General features: G+C 43.3%; 1 non-coding gene across 1 annotated transcript; it reads right to left on the bottom strand.

Moving 5' to 3' along the window:
• Window positions 1–16,124: 16,124 nt before the first annotated feature.
• Window positions 16,125–16,198, bottom strand: Trnat-ugu (transfer RNA threonine (anticodon UGU)). The gene has a single exon. It is a non-coding gene; the product is annotated as a tRNA-Thr (tRNA).
• Window positions 16,199–19,308: the final 3,110 nt, after the last annotated feature.

Raw genomic sequence — 19,308 nt, 5'->3', positions numbered from 1 at the left:
TTCCTTGTACTGGCCTATTTAAAACTGGATCGGTTATGGAAACAGTCAACTGAGGGCAGCGTTGCGGAAATGGCATCACGTTTACGTTCATGGTTAGGAATTCCACTTTATATTTCTCCTGACATCACTGGTGAGGTAGATGCCGGTATTTCTATTTTCTCGTCAGCTTTTGAGAGAGTTGTCAACCTACCCATAAACAGGTACATATGATTCAGGCCCAACTCTTTTACAGGAATAAGTGTCTCACTGATTTGAAGCATCTTCAGTTTAGTGGGGAAGAAGAAGGTGCAGTTAACCAATTGCTTCGTCAGGTGAAGGAGTTACAAGCTAGCACAAGCACACTGGGCTTTGATGGAGCTCAGATGGGGGACTGGTGCATCGGACGGTAGTCCCGCAGCAAATCCTTTGGATCAGGTTATTGAGGCCATAAATGTTCAGGTTCTGAATAGATCAGTCCCCGACATGTTTGCTAATTTACCAAAACAGATTACGCATTTGCTTCAGGGTATTTCAGAACCATCTAACGATCAGTTGGCCCAAGTTGAGGAGATGTGGTGGTTGATTGCACGTTTTGAATTCCATGCCGACCTTTTACAAATTTCACATTCGGTTGTACTTCGTTTATTATATCCCTCGATTCGAGGGTTTTTGAGCTACGTGTTTTACAAAATACTTTATAGCCAAGGGACCCTGAGTGTCTTGAGAGGTCGTATAGTACAACTGAAGTTATCTGCCTTTATTTGAATTGAATAGGACACTGAACGTGATTGCCGGATTCAAGCATCTGTATCTTCGTCGAGCATATCGAGTGCGTCTGGACAGCGGTCATCGCTTTACATATGGGAGCTACGGAGCATGATAACGTTTTAAACATTTCGCAGGCCGGAAGGTCGTTAGTGGATTACTTTCGTGTAAAGGACACCACCTTTCTTGAGTCTAGCGAATTGGTTTCCTGAAATTTTGTTATATGATGACATGGTTGGAGACCGTGGCTGTTATTTGAAAACAAATGTTGATGGCATTGAGACAGCAACCAAGCACAAATTTACTTTAAGTTCCTTTATTCAAAAGGTACCATTGCCGGTTTCGAATCATTACAATTTATGGTTAGATAGCTTTCAGGCTTACATTAGAACATGTAGTGGTTGCCTCTATAGAGGCCTTCAGTTTCGCCGACGTTCAGCGTGACCGACGCGAAGGGCTAGAATCCTCGCCTCAGTTCCTACATAATAAGGTCCGTGATCCACCTCCTAATCCTTCCTGTCGCCAAGGTTGCTTCCGACGTGGGAAATGGATCATTTCGTGCGTGAGTATCCCGTCGAGGGAGGACCAACAGCTAATAAATGACGCCACAAGTTAAGCCCATCCCCGGTAAGCCTCCGGGTTCCTCTGCTCGCATTCTCGGGCTTGACAATTCTTCCCTTCCATACATATGTGCTCGACTCAACCAAGAATCTCTTTGCGACGTTTTTGATTCGAAGATTTACGTTTCCTTATTGAACTGCGATTGGCATTTGGAATACGGTGGTTTAGTAAAATGCCTCCCTTGTGACCTATTTCTCAGAAATGTCGGGCCCCCGTAGTTCAGGTGCGATGGAAATAATATATCTGTAATTTTTCTCGGCCTATTAAGTTAATCGTTGTTAAGAATTTGTCTGTTAATTTGCTTCTCGGTTTTGATTTTATTCAGCGGACTTGTTTGTGCTCGATATTTGTTGGAAGACCTTCTTCAACTTTTGTTGCTGTACTCTTGGCAGTGTCAGTTCACTTAACTCGTTCCATTCCGAAATTCATGTGAGTCATCAGCGGGAGGTTAAGGCTAAGTACCTACTGAACATCTTACGGAACGGCCCTGACATCCTCATTAATCAGTTTGGTTAACGGACTGTGGTGCGTGCGCTGTAAGACCTTCGGTACACACACCATCAGATTATTTGACTTGTCGCTCTAACGAAGTAGGCGAGTGTCAGCAATATGTCTCGTGGTCTTATCGTGGCGTGTTTATCTTCTGCCGTTAGGTCGGATGATAGAAATGCCAGTTGCACGCTTAGAGTAGCAGATTGACGGTGACCCACTTTAAACAAAACTTGATTAATTTTCACACACATTTATTAAAATAATAACCAGCATAAAAATTACTTAACTTGGTTCTGGATGCTATTTACAACTGACAGTCTGAAGTTCCTTTGGCCTCGGTACGTTAATCTTATTCTCACGTATCTCTGATACTTGACAAAGTGTGTATACATTTATATTCTGGCTATATACAGGAATATGATAATCTCATTAGACGCAGACTGAAACTTGACTACAGACTGGTACAGACTAATGCAGACTAATGCAGGCTGACTAAACGGAGGTCTGTACACTCATTGTAATACCTCGAGCGTTCAGGTATCACTGCGCGAGTGTGATCCCCGAGGAGAAAACGTTCTACGTTAGCAGCAATCTCACAGTTGACTGAGGATTCTCAGCATGTTACTGCATTTTGTACTGATTCGAACCTGTATGAGTTCACTCGGGTGCCCTTTACCTTATTGTAACGAGGCCACTCTGCTGTCTAGCCTGTTTGATCATGTTCTGGGTGCTCTTACATTCAACTGCGCCTATAACGATCTTGATGATGTTCTACTCTATAGCCGCTCATTTGACCAACATATGTGTCATCTGGAGGAAGTGTTGTTATGGCTTTGGGCACCCGGATTAACCTTAAAGATTTCTAATGTTACTGGCTAGGCGGCAAATTTTTTTCTTGAGTCATCTTGTTTCGAGCGATTGGATTATAATACATCAGGATCGCATCTCGGTCTTACGACATTTCCCCCCTCCAAGGAATAACAAGGCTAAAACCGCTTAGAATAATCTCCCAGTCTTGGCTCTACTGACTTTGAGAAAGCCTTTTTTTGTGCATAATGACATGACTAGTGCTGGTGTGGCGGCCGGGCTCTTGCTGAAACGTTCCGGGGAAAAGCTTCCCATTGCTTATGCGTCGAGAAGTCCGCGGCTCGCGGTCTTGCGGTAGCGTTCTCCCTTCCCGCGCACGGGGTCCAGGGTTCGCTTCCTGGCGGGGTCAGGGATTTTCTCTGTCTCGAGATGACTGGATGTTGTGTGTCTTTCTCATTCTCCCGCAAGTCACCGTAGTGGCGTTAAAGAACTTGTGGAACGGAGGCCGAACCGCCCCGCGATGGGTCTCCCGGCCACCAATGCCATACGGTCATTATTCATTAGGCGTCGAGAAGTTTAAATTCTGCTGAATTAAAGTATACTGTTTACGAGTGGGAGACAGTGGTCATTCACTTTCCAACTCAAACTTGGGGTAGCAGCACTTTTTTTTTTTTTTTTGTTTCTCGCCTTCTTAAACGTATCAGAAGAGGATTTAATAAATTTCCCACAGTAATTTAGGGCAAGTCAGCTCTTGGTTTCCAAACTTAGAGTGGCAGTTGTTTAAACATGCAAGCTGTGTCAGTGAACTGTGAAGTAAGAGGGGTGAGGGAAATTGTTTAAACTTAGGGAAAAACTGGGCTGGTATCATTTTAAACTAAGCTCTTGGATATTGTATTAATGACAAGTGGCCTCTGACGTCAGAGAGCATAGCTAAGGTCTATCATTTTGATTTGCTGCCATGCAGGTCCTGCTGATGACAGCCAGCTTGGATTGTAACGTCATATAGGGGTGCTAATGTCTGTTAGCTTGGATTTTATGGTGGTAGTGCCATATCCGCCATCGCAGATCACTACATTCCTTTTTGATGACGCAGAGCCTGACCTAAGGTCTTCCATCTTGGATTTTAAACCTATTAGAGCTGCCCTGGATTTGCGTTGTTTGATTTTCCCACTGTTTTACACATAGGACAGTTGGGCTCTAAGCGCGTTTGAGCTCTAATGTCGTAGGAGTGGAGGCAAAACCCTGTGGCACAATCGGGCTATTATGAATTTCTATCCTTTTTTTAGTTTCCAGTTATTCTACGTATACGGTGGCTGGTCTTTGAGGTCAGAGGGCCGGGTATGGTAACAGGGAGAATGGGAAATCTGACAACGTTGTTTGGCGACGTCATCATAAATTTTGCAAAAATGCAGAACGGAGCACAACCCTCACAGCCCTTTCCAGGGGATTGTCGTACTATATTTACAAAACAACGTATTCAGACATATTTACTTTTATTATTACATTTTATATGATCATTCGGATATGCAGATTAAGTGCGCTGATCATTTTGGTTCCGTACTCTACTTGTCATTGCGTAAGTAATAAAACGAATTCAAATCTGATGATAGTGGCGCACAATTGAGTTAAAATCTTAACCATGGTGTTTATGCTTGTTGTACAACCATCATGTGCACATCCAGTTAATTACTCAATCATGTTCGTGATGTAACGAAGTCCTCATTTATTTTAGCATCGCTACTTTGGCTCCACGGCGTAACTGAATTAGGACAACGTTATGTACTATATTTACGGGTTACTTTAACTTCGGGTCACTTCAGCGATACTTTATCTTACGTCATCTTCCCCGCTAGTCTTTTAACAGCGTTTCGTGTGAGTGCAGCGTGATCACCGTACTGGGGTATGAAATATACTGTAGGACAGCTCAAGTATGTTAACACTTTAGCTGTATCTTTTTTAGGTATAATATTATGTCGTAAATACTTCAATGGCACGTCAACGACGGCTGTCGGTGTCTGATACAAGGATGTGTTGGGTGCATATCGTGGATAACATCATTAGTCACTGTCTGTTTTACCACAGTATAACAAACACGTTAAAAGTTATGGAAAGTTCAATGAAATTGCTTGTAACGTGCAGTGCGGAGTGGAGTATTAATAATACGATAGTCTCGCTGGGCCCGTCAGATTGATAGGGTGATGTGTACATGTCTCATTTACAAACAACAGGTTATATTTTTATGGTTTCTGGAAGAAGCATTTGTCTATGGAAGTGGATCTGATTAGCGATCGTGTCTCGTACTTCCTAATTACTCAAAAAGTGCTCTACAGTACCGAAAGCGCTTTCTCCCGTCAGCGTCTATGGTGCTAGAACAGATGGACGCAATTCACGCCAATGGATGATCGTTACCTGTGAAGGACTTGAGTGTCCTGCTAGCTAATGTCGTGTCATAGACATTTAAAATTCACTCCCATCAAACATAGATCATCAAATTATAAATTCACACTATTGCAACAAGATGGTGAATTGTTTGGTTTATTATTCAATGACAGCACCGCATGTGATTCATGGAGACAGTAGATACTAAGTTGTTAATTTTTAATAGTCTCTAATGCTCAACAGGTCCTGGTCAATTCACATGAATAATTTGAAGCTATTCTCTTTAACTTCACATTTCATTCCAGTTAACCTCCGCCAAGCACCATTCGATGGCTTGCGGAGTATCTATGTAGATGCCCGCCCGGTTGGCCGTGCGGTCTAACGCACGGCTTTCCGTGCTTGGAAGGAGTTCTTGGTCCCCGGCACGAAACCGCCCGGTGGACATGTGTCGAGGTCCGGTGAACCGGTCACTCTGTGGATGGTTTTTAGGCGGTTTTCCATCTGCCTCGGCGAATGCGGGCTGGTTCCCCTTATTCCGCCTCAGCTACACTATGTCGGCAATTGCTGCGCGAACATGTTCTCCACGTACGGGTACCCCATCATTACTCTACCACGCCTATGTTGGCGTCTGGTGTGAGACGTTGCCTGGGGGGGTCCACCGGGGACCGAACCGCACAATAACGCTGGGTTCGGTGTGGGGCGGCGGAGAGGTGAAGTGGACTGCGGTAGTCGTCGTAGGGTTGTGGACCACTGCGGCTGTGGCGGGGACGGAGCGTCTCCGTCCTTTCTAGGTCCCCAGTTAACATACAACACAATACAATCTATGTAGATACAGATGTGCCAAATGAAATCGTTAAGGCAAATCGGTGAACACGAAAGGACTCTCCAAACAGGTAGGTATTACAAATACGATGATAATATGATATGGCATCAGCCACATACGTATTTATAAATGAAAAACTACAGCTTTGGCGTATTTTATTGTATCAGATATTCAAGACATCTCTTTTAGACTTTAAAGTGGTCCTCAATCCTTTTATAACTTCTCACATTTCAATGGTATCCTGATTTTTCATGAAATGAGTGATTACTTACTATAATTCTTAATTTCTTTTTATGACAGATTTAAAGTTTTGTGTCACTTGGTTCTGAGTCTCAGTGTGTTACTATATTTATACAGTCATTATTTAAATACAATTTACATACGCTTCTATACAATACCATATTGCCCTAAAAATGTGCATAATTATGTGCATTTGAACAAAGAATTATGCAATGTTCGTTTTTAATAATTAACTAAGCATATTATAAAAAAATTTATTTTATACATAATAAATTAAACTGAAAAGGTCACTTTCATTAATTAGCAAGTAATTATTACCCAAGATCGTATTTGCTAATTTGAAAATCGTTCCTATCGCTCATCGAGAATGTCTCGTACATTTCAATATGCGTCACATTGAACAGTTAACTATCTTATTTAGTTAGCTCTAAATGATACTTATTACATGGTATCGCTCCGTTTTAATGTAAGGTTAAGCTTTATGATAGGTCCTCTAATCGCTACGCATTTCTGCTGTCTTCGAACGGACGCCTGTCACCATTTTCCAACGCGAAAACTAGCCGTGTAGGAATGCAACGATGCTGCGTACCGACATCTGCTAGTTCCCACCCAGGGCTAAACGCCACGCAACTGCAATTTCCGTTCGGTTAATTGGAGACGGGTGAGAAAATTATGAAACATTATTCGCCGAGAAAAGCCTTTGTGTCGACGGAGCGGCATACGGACGCCAGGCGCCGCTTCGATATAACAAACCGGATGAAAGACCAGCGCACATTTGTCAAAACTGTAACGCAAACAACGGGCTTACAGCGCAGGATGAAGAGGTGATGAATGCCACGCCGCTCTCCATTCAGCAGCGCTCGCCGGCCATGCCGACGCTGACGTTAAAGCCGTCTGTCAATTATCGCCCTCTGGGGCGCCATACGTCAACGTGTTACCTGCCCGCCCAAATACGGCGGTCCCCTACGTGCAACAGCCATGGGACGGAACTTAATGGAAAAAATCTGTTCTCGCTTTCAATTCGGCCGCAGCCACTGCAGCATCTGTGTGGTCGTTTATGAATACGCGCGTAATAAATTTCTGTTTATGAATACTCTGGCAATAAATACGTCCTAGCTGGCGGTACACGCAGAGTGCTTCATGGCTTGCAACACGGCGACAACAGGTTTTGGCATGAGTGACAAGTGACATGATGCGTCCGATCTGTTTATGAACTTTTAATTCACATACTGCGTAAAGCATAACAAAAATTAAAAACATTTCTTTTTATTTCATCCATCAAGATGTTAGTAAAACACAACTCTCGTCAAGCACAACTTTCATGTCAACAGATTTACTTCAATTCGTGATAAATCTACGTTTATGTGCACTAAAAAACCAACACATTGGTCTATTCGTCGATTTTGCCAAATGCTGCAAAAGGGAAAACCTGTGTTAACAAGGAAACACTGCTTGTAATTCATGTTAACATCGAATATGTTGTTAATTGTTAGGAAGTCTTTTTTTAAAGGAATTTTTGTCAAGCGTAGCTTTGTGTGAGAATGAAAAGTGACCGACAAACAATGTAGACTAGACTAGATATAGTCATCGGAAATGTGGTGTTACACAACAATGAACATGAGTTAGGTAATATGTGTGACTAACGAAGATCTACGGCGTCACAGTGGGAAGAAAAGAATGCAACAACCTGACCAAAGATGAGATAGTAGTTCAATCAGATAACCTTAGGAACTTGAGCGAGTAACAATTTTGGATATATGTTGGAGTTGTTATGCAGAGAAGGGAATAAGGTGGTAATGGTAAGTGGCAGAAAATACCATGACGGTACATTATTACTAGACAACGTGCACTCGGCCCTTATGAGGCCAATGGAGGGACAAATTGTTTGAGAAGTAGCCGCACCGATCACGAAAACTGACAAGGCTCGGGAGTGTGGTGCGCTACCCACATGTCCCTCCGTCTCCGCCTCCGGTGAAGCCAAATCGCTAAGGAAGACACAGCAGTCGGTCGGTACCTTTGGACTTTCAAAGCTTGGTCGGGCGGTGTTCATTTGGTTTTTAAAATTATTATTACCGAACTTGAGGACGACACAACGGCGGTGAAGCAAAATAACGCATGATGGACAAGGCAACGAAGGTACGAGGGTGAGTCAAATGAAAACCTTAAATTTGTAATAACAACTCGAAATTTCGCGCCGTTACCCTGTAAGTTGGTAAGCGTGCTACAAAAACATGCAGAATGACCTGTAGGTGGCAGCATAGTGCAGATGCACACATACCGTCGCAGTATCAGTATAAAGATGGCCGCCCCACTTGCGAATTGCACCAGGGAAGAACAGCGTTCTGTTATTCGGTTTTTGCGTAGTGAAGGTGTGAAACCTGTTGAAATTCATCGGTCAATGAAGGTTCAGTATGCTGATGCATGTTTGTCACAGCAGAAAGTCTACGAATGGAGTAGGAAGTTCGCAAATGGTGTGAGTTCAGTGGAAGATGCTCCTCGTCCAGGTCAGGCACAACGAGTTGTGACTCCACAGAACATTGCAGCAGTTGAAGCCATAGTGAAGGAAAACCGCCGAGTGACACTGAATGACACTGCAGCATGTTTACAAATTAGTCATGGGTCAGCACACCACATTGTGCGTGATGTGCTACATGTCCACAAAGTGTCTGCAAGATGGCTGCCACGGCAGCTGACTCCTGAAATGAGAGAACGACGTGTTGAGGCTTGTGAAGAACTTGAACGAGAAGGTGATGGCATCCTTGCATGAACCGTTACTGGGGACGAAACCTGAGTTCACTTCCACGAACGGGAAATGAAGAGAGCGAGCAAGGAATGGCGCCATTCCTCATGACCAAGTGATTTCCATATGTTTGGGCCATTCAAAGACGCAATGGGGAGAAATAAGCTACGTTCTGATGAATAGGTACACCACGCGGTGCATGAGTGGTTGCGCGGACTACCAAAAGAATTTTTTTTCTGAAGGAATTTATGCACTTTGTAAGCGCTGGTGGAAATTATGTTCAAACGTGATACAGCTTTGTACCACTTCTGCACAATAAATAGTATTTAAGAAAATATTCGAGGTCCCATTTTACTGCCGGCCGGAGTGGCCGAGCGGTTACAGGCGCTACAGTCTGGAACCGCACGACCGCTACGGTCGCAGGTTCGAATCCTGCCTCGGGCATGGATGTGTGTGATGTCCGTAGGTTAGTTAGGTTTAAGTAGTTCTAAGTTCTAGGGGACTTATGACCACAGCAGTTGAGTCCCATAGTGCTCAGAGCCATTTTGAACCCATTTTACTCACCCTCGTATAAAAACGGACAAGCTTAGGAACAGAGAGTATAAATCGCTACATGAAGTCTATTGGCTACCAATACAGGTCATAAATTGAGGAAGCATTTATGAAACTTTACATCCGGAGCATAGAATTCTGAGGAAGTGAAGAGTAGCAAATCGGAAAACCAAAAATAAGTAGAACCTTATCGTTTGAGATGAGGTTTTACAAAAAGATATTGAAAGTTATGAGGACATAAGGTCACATGCAAAATCGGAGAGCAAGTCAGTATTTGGAAACCATTGGTTAGAAGAAGACACAAGGTACCAGGATATGTGTTAAGGCATCAGAGAATGTCTTCTTAGGTACTGCAAGGACTGGTAGAGAGCAAAACCCAAATGAGGTAAGATGTTCCCAGGTGTGATATTTCCAATAAATGAATGAGTACTTTGTGTGTAGCAAATGAGTCTAAAAGTTTCGAGATGGCATTATGGAAAAGTAGATGATAGTTAAGGTCGTGATTTTAAAGCTTTATGTGTTCGACAAAAGTCTCCCCATCTTCACTATAAGGCACAGAATATTCATACAACCGCTGAAACCTCTAAGAATAATCTTCATTGGGACGTTGTTCCGTTGTTCGACTTGCGCGTCACATTCGTGTGAAGTCGAATATGTCGTCAAAGCGTTGATCCTTAATGTGAAGTTCTGTCGTTTTGTGGTGTTTTCGATTTGATAACACCAACACTCGTTACCTGTGGAGATTTTTTCCAGAAAACAATTGTCCGCGTCTTGTACTTCAGTCAAGTCGGGGCAGACATTCACACGTCCTCGTTTTCTTTCGGCTGTCAAGGAGTGCAATACGAATTTTGCACACATATTTCTGAATAATGTCCTGGAGACTTGATTTAGTGATACTGCCCCACGCCAAATATGACATAACAACGCTGGCACACTACCGCGTCGCGTCCACTATTAAACGCTCCTTCTGTTCTCCGTAACGCATTGTTTCATGTACACATGTCGCCCGTCTACGTTGCAGGTCAGTGTAACGCCCATGAGACCATGTTTCTTGGAATCGCGTCACATCATTTGGATTCATACTAGCACCTGTGAAGACATCACTAGTTGCGACATATATACACCACTGGCCATTAAAATTGCTACACCAAGAAGAAATGCATATGATAAACGGGTATTCATTGGACAAATATATTATACTAGAACTGACATGTTATTACATTTTCACACAATTTAGGTGCATAGATCCTGAGAAATCAGTACCCAGAACAACCACAACTGGCCGTAATAACGGCCTGGATACGCCTGGGAATTGAGCCACACACAGCTCGGATGGCGTGTACAGGTACAGCTGCCCATGCATCTTCAACACGATACCACAGTTCATCAAGAATAGTGACCCAGTGTATTGTGACGAGCCAGTTGCTCGGCCACCATTGACCAGACGTTTTCAGTTGGTGAGAGATCTGGAGAATGTGCTGGCCAGAACAGCAGTCGAACAGTTTCTACATCCAGAAAGAACCGTACATGACCTGCAACATGCGGTCGTGCATTATCCTGCTGAAATGTAGGATTTCGCAGGGGGCGAATGAAGGATAGAGCCACGGGTCGTAACACGTCTAAAATGTAACGTCCGTTGTTCAAAGTGCCGTCAATGCGAACAAGAGGTGACCGAGACGTGTAACCAATGGCACCCCATACAATCACGCCCGGTGATACGCCAGTATGGCGATGACGAATACACGCTTCCAATGTGCGTTCACAGCGATGTCGCCAAACACGGATGCGGCCATCATGATGCTATAAACAGAACCTGGATTCATCCGAAAAAATGAGGTTTTGCCATTCATGCACATAGGTTCGTCGTTGAGTACACTATTGCAGGCGCTCCTGTTTGTGATGCAGCGTCAAGGGTAACCGCAGCCATGGTCTCCGAGCTGATAGTCCATGCTGGTGCAGACGTCGTCGAACTGTTCGTGCAGATGGTTGTTGACTTGCGAACGTCCTCATGTGTTGACTCGTGGATCGAGACGTGGCTGCACGATCTGTTACAGCCATGCGGATAAGATGCCTGTCATCTCTACTGCTAGTGATACGAGGCCGTTGGGATCCAGAACGGCGTTCCGTATTACCCTCCTGAACCCACAGATTCCATATTCTGCTAACAGTCATTTGATCTCGACCATCGATAGCAGCAGTGTCACGATTCGATGAACCGCAATCGCGATAGGCTACAATCCGACCTTTATCAAAGTCGGAAACGTGATGGTACGGATTTCTCCTCCTTACACGAGCCGTCACAACAACAGACAACGCCGGTCAACTGCTGTTTGTGTATGAGAAATCGGTTAGAAACTTTCCTCATGTCAGCACGTTTTGTTGTCGCCACCGGCGCCAACGTTGTGTGAATGCTTAGAAAGGGTGATCATTTGCATATCACAGCATCTTCTTCCTGTCGGTTAAATTTCCGTTCTATAGCAAGTCATCTTCGTGGTGTAGCAATTTTAATGGCCAGTAGTGTAAGAGTTCTTTCTCTTCTGTTTCATTCCCTGCATTGTATCTATTTTCGTAGCTGTACATGAATTTCTGGTGATTATTTTGTTATATAATGTAATCAGTAACTTGTCTATGAAACATGCAAAATGTTTTTATTCTTCTTTTATCATCTATTGCATTAATTTTGATTGGAATGACTTTATGAGATTAGATGTATACTGAGATATTGCACAATCAGAGCGAGAGCGGTCGGAATATCGATTATAAGGGTCGAACAGTGTGAGCAGGGCATGTGTGGCACTCATATTCGTACCGAGAAGGCGGAAAGAGGTTAAACGTTGCTGACTACGTCGTGTAATGAAACAATCGGTGCGAATGAAATTGATTAAACATGAGATACATTTCCGTTTCTTCCTGTAATTGAATGTAAAAATGTTGAAAGTGGACAGGGAAGTTTGACTGTGTAAAACCGCCATATGAACTTTTTCGCCTAACTACGACAATACAGCTGTGGACAGACGACATTTTAGTTACGGTATTCTGGGAAGAATTGTGTTCGCTGTGATTTAGCGGTGTGTATTTTAAATACTTTACAATTTCAATTCGTATTCGCGCCGCCGCTGACTACCGTCTGCATGAACCGTTAATTGTGCCACAGGCTGTTTATTATGAGTGTGCATGTTACCGCGAACAGTGGCGGGTTCGCGGTCGGTTTTTTGAGTGGGAATTCCTCAATCGAAATAACTTTAAAATCTCTGCTGAACTGCGTTACTTCAGCGTTGCGCCCTATAGACATAATAAATCGCTCATGCAAATCTGAATCTTGGCAACAACTGTAACAACGTCCAACTATCCGGTGGCTTATAATGCGCCACAGATGAAAACGTCATTGCGTGGAAAGTAAAATTCCACATGAGATAATTCGTCTGCAGCATCTACACACAACGGAGCTGATTTTAACACGCCATCTGAACCTCAATGCCTGCAGTGTAATTGATGAGGATAGCTGCTTTAGCTCTCACCAAAGACTAAAACAACTGTTTCAATTGTAAACTCTCTATCTGGAACTTGTTCAAAGAAACTAATCTCTAATTTGCTTCTTCTTTAAAATAAATGTGATATAAGCGAAATTGTGTCCACTTAACGTGTACATTGTTGACTTCCATTGATAATTTTAGCGCTACTGCCACTGCCTGCTATTTTAAGTACCTTTTGGTGAGTGTGAAACATGTGTGCACGGTAATTTCCACGAGTGAATTTAATAAAAATTATTTAGGTATTGTATTTGTTCGAATTGTGGCGTCCGCCATTAATCTGAATGCAACAGCCAGTGACAACAGAGGCGCCTACACCCGACTGGTGCAATATACGCAGATGTGAGCAAACATATTAATAAGCGTCAGACGGAGCACTATGTGTTCAGTTAGAAGTAAATGTCCTATTACCACATCATAACGACATATAGATGCAGTTATACCGAACTCAACTGTGTACGCATAAATGTTAAACAAAACGATGAAACTTTTGTTAGTAGAAATCAGAGAGTCTTTTTTTTTCACACCGCATCGGATTTGCAACGAGGAGGATTGACTCAGTGTCTTATGGTAATCTGGCGAAAATTTAGTGGCAGGGTTGAGTCATGATCACTACTTATAGCTTCATTCATAACCGCAGTAGATAACATAGCAGGTTAGGTCTTAATTTTATTATCTGCGTGTAGCTGGATCTATAAAAACCTCTCAAAGAAAATATATCTACGTCGTAAATCTTCCATCTCCATTAATACTACCGTACATCGGTTTGTTATCCATCCGGTTTCGCCGCTGCGTGAGCGGTTTTCGAACAGCGCTACACAAATTAGATAGCACATTGTAACTGAAAAATTACTTATTTGCAATGTACACATAAACAGCCTGTTCAGGTTAGACACATATGAAACAATTTAAGCTGAGAACTAACTCCGATAATGTAACAGGCAATTCCTGAAGTAAACACACTTCCAGAAGTAAACACCCATCCAGAGTCACTACAGTGAGGGGCTGCTGAGCGACTGAGCCACAGTGGAATCTGCTCTCTTCAGACTGCTGTTAATCGCGAACTCTGGACTGCATAGCTGATGCACAGTCTATTAAATCTGCTGCTACCCAGCTAAGTCTCGCTGGACTGTGATTTATAAAGCCATATGGACAGACCCACCTAATCTATCTGATTGCCTAAGGCTGCTGGCCATAACTCGCATCTCGTCCGTTGGCTGCCCAAATGGAGGGATATCATCGTCTTCTCCAACTGTCGCACGTGAGGAAACGTGGCGAAATAGTACGGTTGCCACTGACGACCTCTGCGCGCAAATGCCTTTGTGCTTGTGAGTCTTGGCCTCTCCTAGATGTGGGCTATGCAAACACACCACCATGATAGAAGCGTGGACTACCGGTAGGTGTAGTGGTGTACGCGACAAATACCTTTCTTCCTTTGAATAATTTCCACTTAAAGCTATCTTTCTATACATCTGTGAACTGCTACGAAATAAATCTGTTTCTGGTAATGAAACGGAAATCTAAGTGTCGGGTATACTTTGTGATGTTCTACATAGATAAGCTGCCTAATTACATTTTCATCGCAATGACGGCCGAAAAGTTGTTATCACAGCAATTCAACCTCCCTCTCCTAGCGACCCCATCAAAGAGGGCGAAAGAAAGAAGTTCAGGGCATACACTTACCCATAGGGTGAGAAACTGCCACCTAAAAGGCGGATTAATCGGCGATGATCAACGACATGAGGATCCAGAAGGCAGTGGAAACCATGACATTAAAGACACAGTGGATTGTAACTGAAGAAGTAGCGTGATAATCTCTCCATTAGTGAAAGATTCCACAATAGTCCACCATTAAGATCTCTTGGAAAGGGCTGCCAATGTGGAAGTGAACATTAGAAAAAGATGGAGCAACCAATAAAGGGAAAATATTCTACGAGTATGAGCATTGAATGGCAGAAACTTAAATGTAGTAGAAAAGTCAGAAAATATGAAATGGAAAACGCAGTGGCTCAATTTAGATATAGTGGGGTACAGTGAAGTGAATTGGAAAGAAACTAGATTTGTGGTCAGACGTATACAGGGTAATATTAAAACCAGCAGAAGATAGTATAATGGTACCAGTACTCGTTACGAATGGGGAACTAGGGCACAGAGCGAGCTACACTGAACAGTTCAGTGATATGTTTCTTCTCATCAGTATCTACCGCAAATCAACGTCGAAAACGATAGTTCGGGTATATATGCCACTGTCACAGGCAGAAGATGAGATGAAGAACGTATGTGAGGATACTGAATGGTATGTACAGTAGCAAAGTAGAGTTGAAAATCGAATAAACATGGGGGACTGGAACGTGGTTGTAGGGAAAAGAATAGAAGAAAGAGTTACAGGAGAATATGCGCTTGCCGTTAGGCATGAGAGGGGAGAAAGACTAATTGAGCTCTGCAGTGAATTATAGCTGGTAATAGCGAATATTCTGCTGAAGAATCAGGAGAGTAGGTGGTATATTTGAGAAAGGCCAGGTGCTATATTAAGATTCAAGTGCGAGTACATCATGGTTCGGCAGATAGTCTGAAATCAAATACTAGATTGTGAGGCGTACCCAGGAGCAGGTACAGATTCAAAGTAAAGTGACGTTTAAGAGAATCACTGTGGAAGAATGCCAAATTCTGAAGTGCTGAGAAGTGATGAGATGCGTTTGGATTTCGCTGTGGAGTATCACAATATATAATTCAGTTGAAGAAGAGTGAATATCTCCAAAAAGGGCAATCACAGTTGTTGGACAGTGAAACGCGATTAGAAGGTACGTAGCTCCGAAGAAACCTTAAGTGAAGAAGCACCTCAGAAGACTAATTAAAGAAAGAAGTACAAAAATATTATGAGAAGGAAAGGAACACGTGCAAAGTGAACCACTAAGGAATCTAGAAAACAGGAAATGTAGGGCAGACAAGGCGATAAGGCTCCAGGAAAAATGTGAAGAGATCTAAATGATCGACGAAAGTACTGACTCAGTGAAAATAAAAGCCAAAATAATCTTTGGTGGCATTAAAGGCAAAAATGGTAATATATGTACTAAGATGGTATCTGTTCTTTCGGACATGTGACCAAGCAGCTCTTTAGAATGAAATTACAATGACATGAAAACCCTTAGCTTCTTATAGGCGTTGACATACGTCAACGGGGACAGATGAGAATGTGTGCCCCGACCGGGACTCGAACCCGGGACGTCCTGCTTACATGGCAGACGCTCTATCCATCTGAGCCACCGAGGACACAGAGGATAGTGCGACTTCAGGGACTTACCTCTGGCACCCATCCCGCGAAACCCACATTCTCAACGAATTGTCCCGCACTGCATTCATAGTGCCCCTGCCCATTATACTCATTACTCACGGCGCGTTGCCGATTCTCGTAAGAGTTCGGGCACTGTGTGTGCATCTGCACGGAAGAATAAGATGGTCAAGTGGCCGGTGAGCCTTAACTATATATATACTAAGATGGTATCTGTTCTTTCGGACGTGTCCGAAAGAACAGATACCATCGGTGGCCAAGCAGCTCGTTAGAATGAAATTACAATGAAATGGAAACCCCTAGCTGCTTACATGCGTTGACATACGTCAACGGGGACACATGTAAATGTGTGCCCCGACCGGTACTTGAACCCGGGATCTCCTGCTTACATGGCAGATGCTCTATCCATTTGAGCCACCGAGGACACAGAGGATAGTGTGACTGCAGGGACATATCTCTGGCACCCATCCCGCGAAACCCACATTCTCAACTTATTGTCCCGCACTACATTCGTAGTGCCCCTGCCCATTATACTCATTACTCGCAGCGCGTTGTAGTGTAGCAACGGATGTTTGACGTAACTACATTACACAGCTGTGTGCGAAGTCCAGCAAGAGCACGGAAAACCTTATACCGCTACGAAAAGTTTCGTCTTATTTCATGTCACTGCATCCTCACCCCCATCGATACAATCATTTCAGTGCAGTTAATCCAATTCATAGGTTGCACAGTGTTCCTCGGTGGAGCAGCGCCTGGGCTAGCCAATCCTGGACAGGCGTGGGGCAGCCAAGTAATAGGCGAGCAGCACACCAGTTAGCCCACGCTGCATCCACTTGCTGTTGGTTGCCGCCCGCTGCCTTCAATGTCGCTACTGCTGAACAAACTTGCGGCGTCATCAGCAAACAGAGACGCTCGCTCCCAACAGTTGCTCTGATAACAACAAACACGAGTTGCGCCGGGCCGCTGGCTGGAGTCGCGTAATTAAGCTTTGTGAGGGCGGGTGCTGTGATGCTCAGCGCAAGGCGTGCCGGGTGTACCTCTGGTACAGCCAACACTTGGAGAGCTCCAGCGCTAAACGCAGCGGCGCACACTGCCTCGTCTTCGGCGGACGCGACGCCAAGTTAGCGGTTCTAGCTGTCAAAGCCCCATCTTCCGTCCCCAGCAACTCCAAACGAAGCAAATCCACAACGCGCTTCATTGAATAGTCTACGGCCATTTGAATCACCGAGCAGATCGTGCACAATCTGCGAGACTGGAAACATATCACCAAACTTTCGGAAAAATATAATTCACACAGTCATGAAGATAGCAAGGGCAGAGAAGTGCGACGACTGTCGCATAACTAGCTTAAAAGATCATTTATTCCATTTGCTCATAAGAATAATACAGGGTGATTCAAAAAGAATACCAAAACTTTAGGAATTTAAAACTCTGCAACGACAAAAGGCAGAGCTAAGCACTATCTGTCGGCGAATTAAGGGAGCTATAAAGTTTCATTTAGTTGTACATTTGTTCGCTATTTCAGCCAATAAAGTTTTTGGTCCCTTTTTCTTCGAAGGTGCTACTGTAACTGGACTACAGTATCTGGAGATGTTAGAGAATTGGCTGTTCCCTCAGCTCGAACAAGAAGCACAACAATTCATATTTCAGCAGGATGGAGCGCCACCACATTGGCACTTATCTGTCCGTAACTACCTGAACGTCAACTACCCGAGTCGATGGATCGGCTGCCAGGCAGCCCGTGACAGAGCACTTCATCACTGGCCTCCAAGAAGCCCTGATCTTACCCCCTGCGATTTTTCTTATGGGGGTATGTTAAGGATATGGTGTTTCGGCCACCTCTCCCAGCCACCATTGATGATTTGAAACGGGAAATAACAGCAGCTATCCAAACTGTTACGCCTGATATGCTACAGAGAGTGTGGAACGAGTTGGAGTATCGGGTTGATATTGCTCGTGTGTCTGGAGGGGGCCATATTGAACATCTCTGAACTTGTTTTTGAGTGAAAAAAAACCTTTTTAAATACTCTTTGTAATGATGTATAACAGAAGGTTATATTATGTTTCTTTCATTAAATACACATTTTTAAAATTGTGGTATTCTTTTTGAATCACCCTGTATAAAGAAGAATTAAAAAGAAAGTTAATGATCTTGTGACGGTAGCACCGACCACCTTAAAACGTCAATCGATGCTAGCGTTATACCTCTGTGAAGAATTTTTGAGAAGTTATGACCGTGAGATAACCTGATGGAAACAGAACAATCAAACATGGTATCGTTTCCCAAACACTCCAGCAGAGTAATAATAAATGGCGGGTTTGTAAGAGACGTTCTTCCAGCACAAAAGCAAGTTCCAACATTACATATTAAAACCGTTTGCCAGGATAACTAGGCATTCTTGTGTCAAGCAAAATGATAAAGCAGAAGGCAGTGCTAAGGCTAGCCTAACCTTCCTTCACACACACACACACACACACACACACACTCACACACACACACTAAACTGTTCATACTACAACACAGTAACATAATCGTGCCCGATAAATATCCTACTAACAAACAAATTGCCAATCAGATAGTAAACAGTTACATATGCCTCTCAACAACACGTAACTTAAATGAACTAGGTGTAGCAGTTAATAAAACCAATTACCGACACACATCTAACTAGTAAAAATGCTGATCAGCGAGAAGCTTGAAACGATTTTTAATTTCAATCAGGTGGTCTGCTAACGACCATAATCTATAACTTTGTTGAGTAGTACACAGTCTCTACACCTTTGCATTAACCAATTTCGACAAAGTAAATAGTTCTTTCTTAAACTCGGTTTGAAGGAACTAAACAGAATGAAAATCTGCTCTAAAGCAGCCTTTGCATTGCTTCATTAACTAACTAGCGTATTACATGAGTAGCTTTAAACTTTTTTTTGGTTTGAGGAACAAAACTACACTGTATGTACGAGGTATGGTAAGTATTCTTGTCACTAATTATTAATGAAGAAAAGCACAACAAACTATAAGTCATTAAATAACAAATGAGCTTTCACAATCAGTCTTTTGACCTACTCAAAAGTAAAATTGACTGTGCAA

This window comes from Schistocerca serialis, chromosome 1 (genome assembly GCF_023864345.2).
Source record: "Schistocerca serialis cubense isolate TAMUIC-IGC-003099 chromosome 1, iqSchSeri2.2, whole genome shotgun sequence".
NCBI lineage: Eukaryota > Metazoa > Arthropoda > Insecta > Orthoptera > Acrididae > Schistocerca > Schistocerca serialis.
The sequence above is the reverse complement of the archived record's forward strand: the minus strand, read 5'-3'. Positions and strand labels throughout refer to the sequence as shown.